General features: G+C 49.4%; 1 protein-coding gene across 1 annotated transcript in view; it reads left to right on the forward strand.

Annotated features, from left to right (window-relative positions):
* NELL1 (neural EGFL like 1) overlaps window positions 1-17500 on the forward strand; it is an 846265-nt gene that overhangs the window by 258352 nt on the left and 570413 nt on the right. The window lies entirely within an intron of this gene.

A 17500-nucleotide genomic window follows, 5' to 3' on the forward strand; every position in this document is an offset into this window, starting at 1 on the left:
CCGACCGGGTCAGAGGCTGTTGGAGAGGGGCTAGCCTTCCACCTGCTGATTATGGCCCATGGAGAGAGCAGATCGTCCTCTAACGATGGACAACCACGATTGCCGAGAGCGAGGCTTGGATTAATTCTCTGCATAAAGATAATAAATATTTCCTTCTGGAGTCGATGGAAAGGCGTACCATTCATTTTGTACAGGGGACATATGGTGCCCTCATGCAGATTGGGTTGGAGAAGCATCTCCACTTGAGGGACAAATATTTCTCAACAATCTCCCTCAGGTAATCTATGAAGATAAATGAATTCCACATTTTCAAATTGTTGGAATATTGTATGAGTTTTGTCTAAGGATGGACAGATTATACAAGTGAAAGCAAACACCTGATAGACAGCGTGTGTATCACGTACCTGGTGATGGAGGCCAATGGAGAGAGGGCTTCCCTTGCGGCTAAGTTCCGGACTCCCCTGAGAGTGGGACAGCGGGAGTCAGGTCCAAAGTGGTACAGGTCGCCTGTAGGAGTGCTGGTTGGTTGTCCACTCAGAAGCACAGCTGGTGCACCGAGATAGGTCTGCAGACGGGAGGCGCCTGTGCGTGGTATGTAAGCCCTTCCGGGAATAGAGGATTACTGGGTAGTTGGTTCAAGCCAAGGTCAGGTACCAGGTGGGAATCAGAGCAGATGTAGTCAGATGGGATAGCCGAGGTCATACACAGAGGAGCGAGCGAGAGAGAGAGAGAGAGTATCCGTAAGCCAAGCCGAGGTCAGATCAGGGGTAAGGCAGAGTAGACAGGTCCAGGAGCAAGTCGAGTCGGTACCAGGAAATCACGGGTCACAATAACAGGAAACAGGAACAGGGCACGGGGAGCTAGAGATCATCCAGCAACTTGAGGAAGTGATGAGCCTCCTTATAAAGGCCGTCTGGCACCAGACTGAGGCTGATGTGTCCTTCTGCAGCCATGCAGAGTACTGGCAGAAATGCCAGATCTTCCAGAACTCCTGCCGTAGACAGGACCCTGACACCACTATCCCAGTCCTTAAATTGCTGATCAGAGACTCATTGACCCAAAACCAGCATCTGCCTAGAATTGCCCAAACACCCAGTCAACCTTGTATCAGTCTCGGCACCCTTTAAAAGTATGTAAAATCTGGAGGAAATGCCAGATCTTCCAGAACTTCTGCTGTGGACAGGACCCTGACAGTGTGTAATGGACTTTCTGTATTCAGGGTTGGGTTTGTTGCCGATCTGTCTGGGGTGGGCTCCCTGATCAATAAAAGCATTGGCTGTGCTTGGCTGTTGGTCATCTTACTGTACTGTTTACCGTTTGCATTGGTTAGGAAAATGTGATCAAGCTCTTACCCAATCAGTGTGGGATGTTTATCCTAATGTATACTATTTGTTTTATTGTTCATGTGAGGATTGCCCCTATTTCAGAAGTCTATAAAAATCTATGTTCTTGTTCAATAAAGTAGTTCCAGTTGCAGCTGATCTAGTGCCATCTAGTTCTTGGGTGCAATGCCCAGCTATAATACCTTTTGGTCCTGTGTCCCAGCGGTGAGGAAGCAGTTCTCTGATGGAATCACCCAAATGGAGTGACAGGCATTCTATCACATAACCCTTTTGGCAACTATGTGAAGTTGTCAAAAGGATTAGAATTTTCATATGTGCACAGAGGTGAAGATCTATAGTTTTATCTTTTTTCTTTTTACTATTGAACTGCTGCCTGTTGTTTTCAACCATTTTAGGTGGAGTGAGGCTTAGTTGTGGCAGTCCTAAACTTGCCTGCATTGGGTCAACAGGGGAGTCAAGGGCAAGTGGGTGGGGGAGCTGCCAATGGGTGGCCCGAGTGCAACATCCACAAAACTCAAGGCAGCCCAGGGTGCCTGGGCACCCTGGTTGAGAAAGGCTGTCCTAGATAACGAAACTGGAGATAAAGTGGACCTTCATCCCTTTTCCTATGGTCCTCTCTCCTGCCTCCTCCCCCTACTGGAGATAAAGTGGACCTTCATCCCTTTTCCTATGGTCCTCTCTCCTGCCTCCTCCCCCTTTCTATTATACTATTGCAAAAGGAAAACAAAAATATTTAAATATCTTTCTTTTACTAAAATACACGTCACTGGCAGGGATGACATACCTGGACCCATCACATGCACAGACGTGTCTTTGCAGCATTTCTGCGCATGTGTGAAATGGATCCCTGTCTGCTGGGTTTGGTGTCTGAGCTGGCTCCCCCTTCTATAGATGACAGGTTTGATGATAGAGGATGGGCTGCTCAACCTTTGCCTATGTTGGGAGGCCTGACATCATACCAGAGGTGGGTCATGCTAAGATAGCGCATTGACTGCTGAAGAATCAACGCACACCAACAGGGGTACAAATGAGCAGAGATCTGTATCACTTTCAAAACTTATCCAAGGAAAATATGTTGGGGGGGGGGGGGGGGGCTGTCAGGTAGGCTCTATGGGGGCTTTGTTGTACACAGGAGAGTGTTTTCCCGAATACCTTCTTTCATATTTTAGAGATTTTAGATCAAATATTGTTAAAACATTTACAAATATGCTCACTGAGCAATTTATTTACTTTTACAACATTTACTAGGTAGGACCTCTCTTGGCTCTCAAAACAGCCTTGGCACTTCGTAGCATAGATTCAACATTCTACAAACATTCAGGGGTGTATTTACCACAAGGCAAACGAGGCACTTGCCTAGGGCGGCATTTTTCAGGGGGGCAGCACCAGAAGAAGGGAGGAAAGAAGGGACATGCACGCCATGGGAACCAGGTGGGATCTGGGAGAGGCTGTGGGCTGCTTGATGGTGTATGTAGAGCCTGATTCTCGTTCCCGGGGATGTCTGGAGCTGTGAAGATGAGTGTCTTTCTCGCTATCACCTGGGGGGTAGTGGAAGGCTCTCCCAGGTGGGGGGCATGGGTGCCTAGGGCAGCACAAAACCTAAATACACCACTGCAAACATTCCTTTGAGATTCAACTCTCAATTTGACATGATTGCATCTTGCACCTTCTGTAAGATTGTCAGCTGCACATTCATACCAAGAATCTCCCATTATACCACATCCTGAAGGTGTTCTGTTGGATTCAGATCCAGTGACTGACCTACCATCTTTGAGCCTGAGAAGAAATGGAGATTCATAAGACCAGGATACAGTTCTCAAGTCCTGTTTTGGTGATCCTGTGCCCATGGCAGCTTCAAATTTCTGTTTCTTGACAGACTGGATTGGGACCTGAAAGGAGAGTGTATTGGTATCCAAAGAGGGTATGTTTGATAGGTGTTAATGTATTCTTTAACAAGAATGCTCTACTGAAGGTGATCCTTGGGTTGGATGAGAGGTCGTTTTCCAAAAGAGAGTCCAAAGTCAACAGAAGCCTGTGTTTACAAATGATGTTCCTTAGGTCTTTTTGATCTCTTTTAAACTTTGCAATGCACCTCGAAAATTGAGTGTAATTGGTGTCTGAACTCTTCTGAACTTTTTGAAGGCAGTTCTCTGTTAGCTCACAAGCTCCCTTGAAGGCATCATCTATTACCCAGCTCTTCTGGGTAGTTTAAATCCCCTTTAAAGGTTTCAGCTTTAAAGGTTTCAGCTTGATCTGTAAAGTCTACATCAATTGAACAATTTCTTCTAAATTCCTTCATTTGGCTGTAGGGTATATTTCTTAGCCATGGCTTATAATGGCAGCTATTGAAATTCAAATAACTATTACAATCCGTACTCTTCAAGTAAGCATTCTTCGGATTAAGAGTGGTGAAGGAGAGTCCTCAACTGTTGTCATTAGGATCATGAATTATTAGTGGAATTGTTGAGGGTTAACCCTCCCAGAAGTCATCAATATATCTTTCGTACAATATAACATTGGAGAAAGATGGATTAGAGGATGAGGAAATGTATATCTGCTTAAAGTGCGCTAGCGCCTCTTAAGTGTGTTTAACAGGGACGGAACCCAACGTCGTCTTCTGCAGTTGTAGCCCATCCATCTAAAGGTGCTTAAAGTGCACTAGTGTCTCTTAAATACGTTTATCAGTAATGGAACCCAACGTCGTCTTTTGCAGTTGTAGCCCATTCATCTAAAGGTGCTCAAAGTGCATCAGCGCCTCTTAAACATGTTTATCAGGGATGGAACCCAACAACATTTTTTTCAGTTGTAGCCCATCCATCTAAAGGTGCTCAAAGTGCATCAGCGCCTCTTAAATACTTTTATCAGGGATGGAACCCAACGTAGTCTTCTGCAGTTGTAGCCCATCCATCGAAAGGTGCTCAATGTGCATCTGTGCCTCTTAAATATGTATATCAGCAGTGGAACCCAATGTCTTCTTCTGCGGATGTAGTCCATCAACGCTCTTGAAGGCGTCACCTGTTAGCTCTTTCAGGGAGTTCTTTAAATCGCCTGTTACAGGTTTTATCTTGATCTGTAAAATACAATATAACATTGGAGAAAAATGGATTAGAGGATGAGGAAATGTATATCTGCTTAAAGTGCACTAGCGCCTCTTAAATACTTTTATCAGGGATGGAACCCAACGTCGTCTTTTGCAGTTGTAGCCAATCCATCTAAAGGTTCTTAAAGTGTACCAGTTCCTCTTAAATACATTTATCAGGAATGGAACCCAACGTCGTCTTCTGCAGTTGTAGCCCATCCATCTAAAGGTGCTCAAAGTGCATCTGCGCCTATTAAATACGTTTATCAGGGACGGAACCCAACGTCGTCTTCTGCAGTTGTAGCCCATCCATCTAAAGGTGCTCAAAGTGCACTAGTGCCTCTTAAATATGTTTATCAGTAATGGAACCCAACGTCGTCTTTTGCAGTTGTAGCCCATCCATCTAAAGGTGCTCAAAGTGCATCAGTGCCTCTTAAACATGTTTATCAGGGATGGAACCCAACAACATCTTTTTCAGTTATAGCCCATCCATCTAAAGGTGCTCAAAGTGCATCTGTGCCTCTTAAATATGTATATCAGCAGTGGAACCCAATGTCTTCTTCTGCGGATGTAGTCCATCAACGCTCTTGAAGGTGTCATCTATTAGCTCTTTCAGGGAGTTCTTTAAATCGCCTGCTACAGGTTTTATCTTGATCTGTAAAATACAATATAACATTGGAGAAAAATAGATTAGAGGATGAGGAAATGTATATCTGCTTAAAGTGCACTAGCGCCTCTTAAATACTTTTATCAGGGATGGAACCCAACGTCGTCTTTTGCAGTTGTAGCCCATCCATCTAAAGGTGCTCAAAGTGCATCTGTGCCTCTTAAATACGTTTATCAGGAATGAAACCCAACGTCATCTTCTGCAGTTGTAGCCCATCCATCTAAAGGTTCTTAAAGTGCATCTGTGCCTCTTAAATACGTTTATCAGGGATGGAACCCAACGTCGTCTTTTGCAGTTGTAGCCCATCCATCTAAAGGTTCTTAAAGTGTACCAGTTCCTCTTAAATACATTTATCAGGAATGAAACCCAACGTCATCTTCTGCAGTTGTAGCCCATCCATCTAAAGGTGCTCAAAGTGCATCTGTGCCTCTTAAATACGTTTATCAGGAATGAAACCCAACGTCACCTTCTGCAGTTGTAGCCCATCCATCTAAAGGTGCTCAAAGTGCATCTGTGCCTCTTAAATACGTTTATCAGGGATAGAACCCAACGTCATCATCTGCAGTTGTAGCCCATCCATCTAAAGGAGCTCAAAGTGCATCTGTGCCTCTTAAATACGTTTATCAGGGATGGAACCCAACGTCATCATCTGCAGTTGTAGCCCATCCATCTAAAGGAGCTCAAAGTGCATCTGTGCCTCTTAAATACGTTTATCAGGGATGGAACCCAACGTCGTCTTCTGCAGTTGTAGCCCATCCATTTAAAGGTGCTCAAAGTGCATCTGTGCCTCTTAAATATGTTTATCAGGGATGGAACCCAACGTAGTCTTCTGCAATTTCTTCTTCTGTGGATGTAGTCCATCAACACCCTTGAAGGCGTCATCTGTTGGCTCTTTCAGGTAGTTCTATAAATCACCTGTTACAGGTTTTCTCTTGATCTGTAAAACACATTTGGGGGAAGATGCTGAACAGACACTGCTTTGATATATTTTGATATTCCGTCGTTGCAGATTGCTCTGTCATTGTTGTACATTATTGTATATACTTTGTTGCGTCCTGTATATCCAAGGTAGTAGGACATTGTGATGTCACAGTAGGTTATGTGTTCAAGCTCTCACTCGGTCCCCTGTGGCTCTGGTGTCCTCCTCCATCGATAACTAGGTCTGGATCACTCTCGGGTGGAGCCATCTAAGGACGTTTTGGCTTTTCCTACCCTTGATGAGGCCTAATTCTACATTCAGTGACGGATGGGTGGCAATCATTTGTTTGTGTGTTCATATGTCCACTTCCTCAAACTCTGCATCTTGGTGAATTAGAAGGTGGTATCAAAATGTTTCGAGAGTAGCTCTGTTCACAGGAAAGTACTTTATTTATCTATGTTTACATACTCTCACCTTCAAAATCTTCCCTTTGCACAGCAATACAGCGCTCCCAGAGTTCCTTCCACTTCTGGAATGTGCCCTGGAAGTCTTCTTTTCGAAGAGTCTCAAGCAGCTTCTGCTATTTGCACTGGATCTCCGTAATGTTGTCAAAATGGCAACCTTTGAACTGGATCTTCACCTTCGGGAAGTCTGCAGGAGCCAAATCTGGTGAGTAGGTTGGGTGTGGAAGTGAGATCATTGGAGCCCGGGGATGAACTTGGCAGCAACACAGTGAATGCTCAAATCACGCATGAGGATTGCCTGGACTGTTCCATATGACATACCGACAATGGCAGCAATGTTATGGATTGTTCTCCGATGATCATCACGCACAAGTTGATGAATGGTTTTGACATTTTCGGGGGTTGAGCTCATTGAAGGTCTTCCTGCTATCTCGTCGTCTTCCAGTGATGATCTTGCAGTCTTTAGGCACACATGCTACTCAAAGCACCTCGAATAACTCAATGCAGCATTGCCGTAAACTTGCCGAATCGCGTCAAACATCTCTGCGGCAGATTTGCCCAGTTTCATGCAGAATTTCACCTTTGCTCTTTGTTCTAACTTGCCGTCCATGATGATATAGCAGCAGGGGCGGACTGACCATTTGAAAACTGCCCGAGTGCCCGGGGTCAGTAGGGGGCCCCATGAGATGCCCCTGGTACCTTTTTATTAGGCTTTTTTTAGTTTGGACAAGGACACAGGGGCCCCATGATCCCCTATTGCCCGGGGGCCCGATGAGTTGTCAGTCTGCCCCTGGGGTAGACTGACCATTTGGAAACTCGGGCACTACCCGAGGGCCCGGGATCAGCAGGGGGCCCCATGCGATGCCCCTGGTACCTTTTTCATAGGATTTTTTGAGTTTGAGCAAGGACACAGGGGCCCTATGATCTCCTATTGCCCGGGGGCCCGATGAGTTGTCAGTCCGCCCCTGGGGTAGACTGACCATTTGGAAACTCGGGCACTACCCGAGGGCCCGGGATCAGCAGGGGGCCCCATGCGATGCCCCTGGTACCTTTTTCATAGGATTTTTTGAGTTTGGGCAAGGACACAGGGGCCCCATAATCCCCTATTGCCTGGAGGCCCCATGAGTTGTCAGTCAGTTCTGTTGCACTGCTCCCGATGTACACAGGACGATGTCCTTTAGCACACTGGCTTATGAAGGTTTGTGCTCCCTGTGACTGTGCGTGCATCCTTGTGCTGCCATTGGTGGGCATGTTACACAATTAGTCTCAAAATGTTTTGATACCACCTCGTAAAAGCTAGTAAGGACTAGGGATGGGGTTTGTGTTCAAAGTCACATAGAAATAGCATGAACTCTTAGTGTTCTGTTCAGGTCCCTGTATGATTTCTTAGGACAATCTTGTCTTATCTCTTGTTTCTGATGAACCTTGAACCCTTTGCTCCTCCCATGAACTTCCTGATTTAAAGTGATACTAAAGCTTTATTTGTTTGTTTTTTTTAAATAAAATAACAAACATGTCATACGTACCTGCTCTGTGAAGAAGTTTTGCACACAGTTGCCCCGATCCTCTTCTTTTTGGGTCCCCCGCTACCGCTCCTGGCTCCTCCCCCTCAAGCAGTGCCCCCAGAAAAAAAGCTGCTTGCCCTGGGGGCAACGCTGCATGCTCGTTCCTGCCCCACTGTTCATAAGACACATAGAGCCAGGGGCGTATTTACCACAAGGCAAACAAGGCATTTGCCTAGGGCGGGATTTTTTTTTAGGGGGGCAGCACTGCCCCTTGGAAGAAGGGACATGGGGACCAGGTGGGATCCGAGAGAGGCTGTGGGCTGCTTGATGGTGTAGGCAGAGCCCAACTGTCGTTCCTGGGGGGTGGCCAGAGCTGTGAAGGAAGGCTCTCTCGGGTGGGGGGGGGGATGATGGGCCAGAGGTGTTGTTAATCACTGTCAGGTTCTCTCCACGGGTGGGGGCGATGGGGCAGGGGTGTTGTTGGTCACTGTCAGGTTCTCTCCACGGGTGGGGGCGATGGGGCAGGGGTGTTGTTGATCACTGTCAGGCTCTCTCCACGGGTGGGGGCGATGGGGCAAGGGTGTTGTTGGTCACTGGCAGGCTCTCTCCACGGGTGGGGGGATGGGGCAGGGGTGTTGTTGGTCACTGTCAGGCTCTTGCCACGGGTGGGGGGGATGGGGCAGGGGTGTTGTTGGTCACTGTCAGGCTCTCTCCACGTGTGGGGGCGATGGGGCAGGGGTGTTGTTGGTCACTGTCAGGCTCTCTCCATGGGTGGCGATGGGGCATGGGTGTTGTTGGTCACTGTCAGGCTCTCTCCATGGGTGGGGGCGATGGGGCAGGAGTGTTGTTGGTCACTGTCAGGCTCTCTCCATGGGTGGGGGCGATGGGGCAGGGGTGTTGTTGGTCACTGTCAGGCTCTCTCCATGGGTGGGGGCGATGGGGCAGGGGTGTTGTTGGTCACTGTCAGGCTCTCTCAATGGGTGGGGGAGATGGGGCAGGGGTGTTGTTGGTCACTGTCAAGCTCTCTCCATGGGTGGGGGGGATGGGGCAGGGGTGTTGTTGGTCACTGTCAGGCTCTCTCCATGGGTGGGGGGGATGGGGCAGGGGTGTTGTTGGTCACTGTCAGGCTCTCTCCATGGGTGGGGGGGATGGGGCAGGGGTGTTGTTGGTTACTGTCAGGCTCTCTCCATGGGTGGGGGGGATGGGGCAGGGGTGTTGTTGGTTACTGTCAGGCTCTCTCCATGGGTGGGGGGGATGGGGCAGGGGTGTTGTTGGTCACTGTCAGGCTCTCTCAATGGGTGGGGGAGATGGGGCAGGGGTGTTGTTGGTCACTGTCAGGCTCTCTCCATGGGTGGGGGCGATGGGGCAGGGGTGTTGTTGGTCACTGTCAGGCTCTCTCCATGGGTGGGGGCGATGGGGCAGGGGTGTTGTTGGTCACTGTCAGGCTCTCTCCACGAAAGTGGGGGGGTGGGTCTGGTGTTGGTCTGTGGCAGACTCTCTCCACTGGGGGGGACTTCCAATTTTTGGATTGCCTAGGGCAGCACAAAACCTAAATACACCACTGTATATAAAGCCGTGGCTTGATCCCACCCCCTGCTTTCTCCTCATTGGCTCACTGGCTGTGATTGACAGCCGAGGTTATTGTGAACATGGCTGGATTGGAGAAGGCATGGGGGGTGGGTGCCACGCACAGAAGGTGTTTTACCTTCATGCATACAATGCATGTGCATGTAAAGTGGTGATGGACCTTTGGAGAACGTTGATGTCCATGTGTCCCTCAGCACTTACATTGTATTGTATAGACTCCTCGTATTAGTCGATGTCCCGTTTTCCGTTATGAACGCATCGTTCTTGGAAAATGAAAATGAAGACAGAATTGATTTTTTTTTTCCTCCACCGACTGACTGCAAAACACACAATAGAGCCCCATGGGAAAACGATTCATGATTGCTTTGCAAGAAAAGCGATTGACTCTAATTAATGACAATTAATAGCAGGCAGTATTGAAGTTGGAGAGCTTCTTGAGGAACCTTCCAACTACCAGGAGATTGTGCGCAGAAGGAAATGCCGCAGCGTTGTGTGGATACGTAGAGGTACACTAGAACAACTAATGAGAATAATGTACAGGACATTCATTGGGTACTAATAGGCGCTGGTTTGGGCAAATCTGTAAGCAGAGCTGGGACAAGGGGTGGGCAGGAGGGGCACCTGCCCTGGGCGCAACACAGCAAGGGGGCAGAGAATGAAGGTGTTATGATCCGCCAGGTGGTGCCTCAGGCTGCCAACTGACAGACCTACTCAGAGCGTGGGGTCTAAGCCCGGGCTGTGCTTTCACCAGAGCCCCTGATGGTGGGGATGGACTTGAAACAGTCCCGGGCCAGGTCACGACCTCCGAGCAGGCCCGCCAGTGGCTGAGGAGACCCTTGGGGACAGGTACCGGGAGAGCCAGATATGAAGAGGATGGCGGCCCCAGCAGGGTAGTAACGGATTGTGGGCCCGTGGGGGTAAGCGGGGTACAGAATCGGTAGGTGAGAGTAGTCGGGTCACACGCAGGGTCAGCAGGGAAGTCAAATCGTAGAATGGTCAGGGCAATCCGGGTCAAACGCAGGAGCAGGCAGAATAGTCAGGACAATCCGGGTCAAAACGCAGGAGCAGGCAGAATAGTCAGGGTCAATCAGGGTCACAGGATAGGTGCAGGAACTCAGGATCACAGAAGACCTTGCGGCAATCTGTGACAGTGCAGGGCATCTTTAAATAGTGCGCCCTGCACTGTCATTGGCCGGCTAGGACGCGCCCCCGGCTGTCATTGGACGCCTGAGGCACGCCCGCGGCTCCTACTGCGCATGCGCGGCGTCCTGTCATCTGCGGCTCGCCGGGACCTAGTGCCCGTGTCCCGGCGCGAGCCGCCGCCACTGCGCATGCGCGAGGGACGGAGCCGCGATCGCGGACCCTGGAGCCGTGGTCCCTGACAGAAGGTAGGGCGGTGCACCCATTCTACAGCATACATTAGTAGTGGGGGTGCAGTTCTGCATCCTTGCCCTGGGTGCTGAATGGACCTGTCCCAGAGGCGTCCCTAGGGTTGGTGTTACCCGGTGCAGTAACACTTGGTGACACCCCCTCTGACAAGCCCCGCAGAATGGATCGGATCTGCGGATTGAGCATAATAGATTGGACTCCGATCCATTATGCTCAATCCGCAGATCCGAGCCATCCTGCGAGGATCATCGGAGGGGGTGTCACCAAGTGTTACCGCACCGGGTGGCACCAACCCTAAGGACGCCCCTGCTGTAGATGATTCCCGAGTAATGGGAGTTGAAATTGTTGCTTTACAACATACGTTTTTGTGGAGTGGGTCCGGTGTCACCCCGTGCGGGCGGTGTCACCCAGTTCAGACCCCACCCCCCGCACCTGCCTCGGGACGCCACTGACCTGTCCCATTACTGTCTGTAAGAAAGAGCTGGTTAGCTTATTGTTTCTGTGAATGACTGGCCTGTGATCTCTCACAGATCTGCAATCGAATACCAGCAGTCAGTTTTAAACCTTGAAGTGGTAAGTGGTTAAAGTGTAAACCTCAGACATGAAAAATGAACAAAGCACATCCCTCCATATTGTATACTCATCTCAATCCAGAGCATTTCTCTCTGATGCCTGGTTCCTCAGCTATCAACATAGGTTACTTGTAACAAGAAAAAAATGGTGATGAGCTCCAGCACACAGCCTGTGATTGAAAGCCTCGGCTCTGTTCCTGTGTGCTGTGTAAAGGGGGGTGTGTGTCCCTTCCCTCCAATCAGCTGTCACAGCTCTCCTCACTGATGTAATGTCAGATCCCCACCCCCTGCTTTTCAGAGCCAAGTGTAAATTCTGCACTCTAAATAGATGTAGAGGAGAGAGGGCCGTAGATAAACCGGTACAACTTATGTCGTAGGATTTGTTTCATCTCTGTGTATCACCTGAGGACAGTCACTTCACTGGAGATATGGAAGCGTTTACAACCACTTTAAATTGTGTGTCAACCTTAACCACTTCCCGTCCGACCCCTGTACATAAACGGCCGGACGGGATCAGCGCAGGAGCGGGTGGCCGTTCAGAAACGGTGCTTGAATTTATAGCCTGTGCATGCTTCCTGGGAGCGCGCGGCACCGTGATCCGGTGCCCACTGTGTCCTCTGGATACAGCGGAACACCGATCGCTGTACGGGACCTCTGTGTGAGGTCCCCATCATGTGATCACTGATTGGCCAATCAGTGATCACATGCAGAGTAGTAAGCAATGATGTCACTTCCTGACATCATTGCTTACCACTTGTGAAATCTGTGAATGACCACAGAGCAGGGGCGGACTGACCATTTGGAAGCTCGGGCACTGCCCGATGGCCTGGGGTCAGTAGGGGGCCCCATGAGATGCCCCTGGTACCTTTTTCATAGGCTTTTTTGAGTTTGGGCAAGGAGACAGGGGCCCCATGATCCCCTATTGCCCGGGGGCCCCATGAGCTGTCAGCCCGCCCCTGTCACAGAGGTCACATGGTACAGGGCTATTCACAACAGCCTTGTACCATGTGACAAGCTGTGACCAATCACAGCTTTCCAAGTAGTTCTCAATGGCTGCAAGAATGCAGCCAGAGAAAAGGAGAAATTATTGCTTTTACAGCCTTTATGGTGTAAAAGCAATCTGTAAAAGAAAAAAAAAAAATCTTCATCACCCCCCACAAGTAGTACAGTGTCACCATGGTGTCCGGACTGGAAGGGGGGGAAAGTGTCCAGACTGGAAGGGGGTGAAAGTGTCCGGACTAGAAGGGGGTGAAAGTGTCCGGACTAGAAGGGGGTGAAAGTGTCCGGACTGGAAGGGGGTGAAAGTGTCCGGACTGGAAGGGGGGGAAAGTGTCTGGACTGAAAGGGGGGGGGATGAAAGTGTCCAGACTGGAAGGGGGGGAAAGTGTCCGGACTGGAAGGGGGGGAAAGTGTCCTGACTGGAAGGGGGGGAAAGCGTCTGGACTGGAAGGGGGTGAAAGTGTCTGGACTGGAAGGAGGTGAAAGTGTCTGGACTGGAAGGGGGGGAAAGTGTCCGGACTGGAAGGAGGTGAAAGTGTCCGGACTGGAAGGGGGGGAAAGTGTCCGGACTGGAAGGGGGGGAAAGTGTCCGGACTGGAAGGGGGGGAAAGTGTCCGGACTGGAAGGGGGGGAAAGTGTCCGGACTGGAAGAAGGTGAAAGTGTCCGGACTGGAAGGGGGGGAAAGTGTCCGGACTGGAAGGAGGTGAAAGTGTCCGGACTGGAAGGGGGGGAAAGTGTCCGGACTGGAAGGGGGGGAAAGTGTCTGGACTGGAAGGAGGTGAAAGTGTCCGGACTGGAAGGGGGGGAAAGTGTCCGGACTGGAAGGGGGGGAAAGTGTCCGGACTGGAAGGGGGGGAAAGTGTCCGGACTGGAAGGGGGGGAAAGCATCTGGACTGGAAGGGGGTGAAAGTGTCCGGACTGGAAGGGGGGGAAGTGTCCGGACTGGAAGGAGGTGAAAGTGTCCGGACTGGAAGGGGGTGAAAGTGTCCGGACTGGAAGGGGGTGAAAGTGTCCGGACTGGAAGGGGGGGAAAGTGTCTGGACTGAAAGGGGGGGGGGATGAAAGTGTCCAGACTGGAAGGGGGGGAAAGTGTCCGGACTGGAAGGGGGGGAAAGTGTCCTGACTGGAAGGGGGGGAAAGCGTCTGGACTGGAAGGGGGTGAAAGTGTCTGGACTGGAAGGAGGTGAAAGTGTCCGGACTGGAAGGGGGGGAAAGTATCCGGACTGGAAGGGGGGGGGAAGTGTTCAGACTGGAAGGGAGGGAAAGTGTCCGGACTGGAAGGGGGGGGGAAGTGTCCGGTAGGTGAGGGGTTAAGATGGTCCTGCTGTTCCCTGAGTTTTAGTCTCATTATTATTTCTGGTGTTTGGTTGTTCTAGTCTGGAACTGGTGACAAGGAGGTCAGCTTCCATCCATATCTGCTCAGACAGGCATTTTTTCTCTGTGGGAGGTTCCCTTTAATAGACCCATGTGAGATGAGAGTCATGTGAAGCAGCCCGGTAGCTCTTGCGCCCGCACATTGTTTCTGGATATAATTAGCATACAGTAATCATACGGTATCTAATCACAGAGTGCCGTTTCATCACGCGACCTGAGCGCCGAGCACCAATGGCGTCACCCCACTGAATAATGGCGCTGACCTGTGAAACGCGCTCCAGATGACAGGGGTTAATTGTTTTATTAGGAGCGTGCGCTATTCATTTGGTGACACTGACTCTGGCGCCTTGGCTGGAATAATCACTTGATTGGTTGGGCCTCCCTTCGCTCAGGTGCGTCGCACACATTTTTTTTGTTTCACGTGTGCATTGAATGTTAGAGGGAAAACAATGGCGCTCCCCAATCTACTCGATCAATGACAAAGGAGTGATTATAGATCCTTCTTATACACAAACCGCCAATGTCTCCGGAGAATGATGGAAATGTCTCGGGATGCAAATGAGCTTCTCCGTCTTCCAGGGCTTGGAACAGTTTCCTCGGTTAGCAGAGAATACGTTTCATAACAAAATAATCATTTTCAGCAGATCGTCCATTTCAGTCAATCCATTGGTTGGTGCCGGTTATCATTCTTGCCTCATGTTACCCAGACGGAGTGTCTTTTCACAAATGGCACGTGGAAAAAATGTTGATTGGTGACCAAAAGTGCCAATTGTCCCTCTTTTTGGAGCTACATTTCCTTCTCCCTCCATCTTTCTCAATTGTCCCTCTTTTTGGAGCTACATTTCCTTCTCCCTCCCTCTTTCTCAATTGTCCCTCTTTTTGGAGCTACATTTCCTTCTCCCTCCCTCTTTTTGGAACTACATTTCCTTCTCCCTCCCTCTTTCTCAATTGTCCCTCTTTTTGGAACTACATTTCCTTCTCCCTCCCTCTTTCTCAATAGTCCCTCTTTTAGGAGCTACATTTCCTTCTCCCTCCCTCTTTTTGGAGCTACATTTCCATCTCCCTCTTTCTCAATTGTCCCTCTTTTTGGAGCTACATTTCCTTCTCCCTCCCTCTTTTTGGAGCTACTTTTCCTTCTCCCTCTTTCTCAATTGTCCCTCTTTTTGGAGCTACATTTCCTTCTCCCTCCCTCTTTCTCAATTGTCCCTCTTTTTGGACCTACATTTCCTTCTCCCTCCATCTTTCTCAATTGTCCCTCTTTTTGGAGCTACATTTCCTTCTCCCTCCCTCTTTTTGGAGCTACATTTCCTTCTCCCTCCCTCTTTTTGGAGCTACATTTCCTTCTCCCTCCCTCTTTTTGGAGCTACATTTCCTTCTCCTTCCCTCTTTTTGGAGCTACTTTTCCTTCTCCCTCTTTCTCAATTGTCCCTCTTTTTGGAGCTACATTTCCTTCTCCCTCTTTCTCAATTGTCCCTCTTTTTGGAGCTACATTTCCTTCTCCCTCCATCTTTCTCAATTGTCCCTCTTTTTGGACCTACATTTCCTTCTCCCTCCCTCTTTTTGGAGCTACATTTCCTTCTCCCTCCCTCTTTTTGGAACTACATTTCCTTCTCCCTCCCTCTTTCTCAATTGTCCCTCTTTTTGGAGCTACATTTCCTTCTCCCTCCCTCTTTTGGAGCTAAATTTCCTTCTCCTTCCCTCTTTTTGGAGCTACATTTCCTTCTCCTTCCCTCTTTTTGGCGCTACATTTCCTTCTCCCTCTTTCTCAATTGTCCCTTTTTTTGGAGCTACATTTCCTTCTCCCTCTTTCTCATTTGTCCCTCTTTTTGGAGCTACATTTCCTTCTCCCTCCCTCTTTCTCAATTGTCCCTCTTTTTGGGACTGATTTATAGGACCTGTGTCGATTGGATTTTGTTCACTCGGGTTGTGAATTTCAGTATGTCATTAGAAAGACAAAACTTGCTTACCCTAGGTTCACACCTGAGTGTTTTTTGCAGCATTTTGCAGAAACGCACTACAGTCCATTTAACATGATTTCCTATGGGACAGGTTTCCATCGCCACGTTTTCACCCGGTGCATTTTTTGGAAAGGATCAGGGACTTTTGCGTTTTTTGGTTCTATAGACTTCAATGGGAATGCTGTAGAAAAGCATGTATTGCATTTTTGCCACTTTTTTATGCTTTATTTGATTTGATGTTTTGCGTTTAAAATCTGCCTAACGACAAGAAAAAAAAAACGCAGCAAAAATGCAAAACGCAATGTAGAAATGCCTCAAACGCAGCCTGCATTGGTGTGAACCTAGGGTTAAACTGGGCCAAATGAAAGAAGTCAGCTGCATACTTACCAGCATTATGGTCCTGGACACACTGAAGGACTTGGTGGGGTGGCCAGTGGGAGGATTCGGTGGGACCACTAGTGGACCTTTTCATTCCATTTGCCCACTTTCCTCATGGGTATGTCCAGTCATGCCCACTTTACAGGTTGGTCTAGCCATGACTCCTGCCTCTACACATGCAGGGACCACCCATCATGCACACTTTACAGGTTGGTCTAGCCATGACCCCTGCCTCTACACGTGCAGGGACCACCCATCATGCCCACTTTACAGGTTGGTCTAGCCATGACCCCTGCCTCTACATGTGCAGGGACCACCCATCATGCACACTTTACAGGTTGGTCTAGCCATGACCCCTGCCTCTACACGTGCAGGGACCACCCATCATGCCCACTTTACAGGTTGGTCTAGCCTTGACCCCTGCCTCTACACGTGCAGGGACCACCCATCATGCCCACTTTACAGGTTGGTCTAGCCATGACCCCTGCCTCTACATATGCATTGACCACCCATCATGCCCACTTTACAGGTTGGTCTAGCCATGACCCCTGCCTCTACATATGCAGGGACCACCCATCATGCCCACTTTACAGGTTGGTCTAGCCATGACCCCTGCCTCTACATATGCAGGGACCACCCATCATGCCCACTTTACAGGTTGGTTTAGCCACGACCCCTGCCTCTACATATGCAGGGACCACCCATCATGCCCACTTTACAGGTTGGTCTAGCCATGACCCCTGCCTCTACATATGCAGGGACCACCCATCATGCCCACTTTACAGGTTGGTTTAGCCACGACCCCTGCCTCTACATATGCAGGGACCACCCATCATGCCCACTTTACAGGTTGGTTTAGCCACGACCCCTGCCTCTACATATGCAGGTACCACCCATCATGCCCACTTTACAGGTTGGTTTAGCCATGACCTCTGCCTCTACATATGCAGGGACCACCCATCATGCCCACTTTACAGGTTGGTCTAGCCATGACCTCTGCCTCTACATGTGCAGGGACCACCCATCATGTCCACTTTGTGGGTTGGTTCCAACAAGATTCCACTTCTAAATATGTCCACTCACATTCCTGATCTCTGGTATTAATACCTTTTTGAGTTACTGTGCATGTCTAATGACTCAAACAAGGCTGATAAGGGGGATCATGGTGGGACCAACCCACACACCCAACAGAAGCCCAGCAATCCTGGGACATGGCCTGGGGTACAGCATCAATGGGATAGAAGGTCAAGATGCAGGACCATCCA

The sequence above is a fragment of the Staurois parvus genome, unplaced genomic scaffold, assembly GCF_062004578.1.
Source record: "Staurois parvus isolate SC_StPar_1 unplaced genomic scaffold, SC_StPar_1.0 ptg001470l, whole genome shotgun sequence".
Taxonomy (NCBI): Eukaryota; Metazoa; Chordata; class Amphibia; order Anura; family Ranidae; genus Staurois; species Staurois parvus.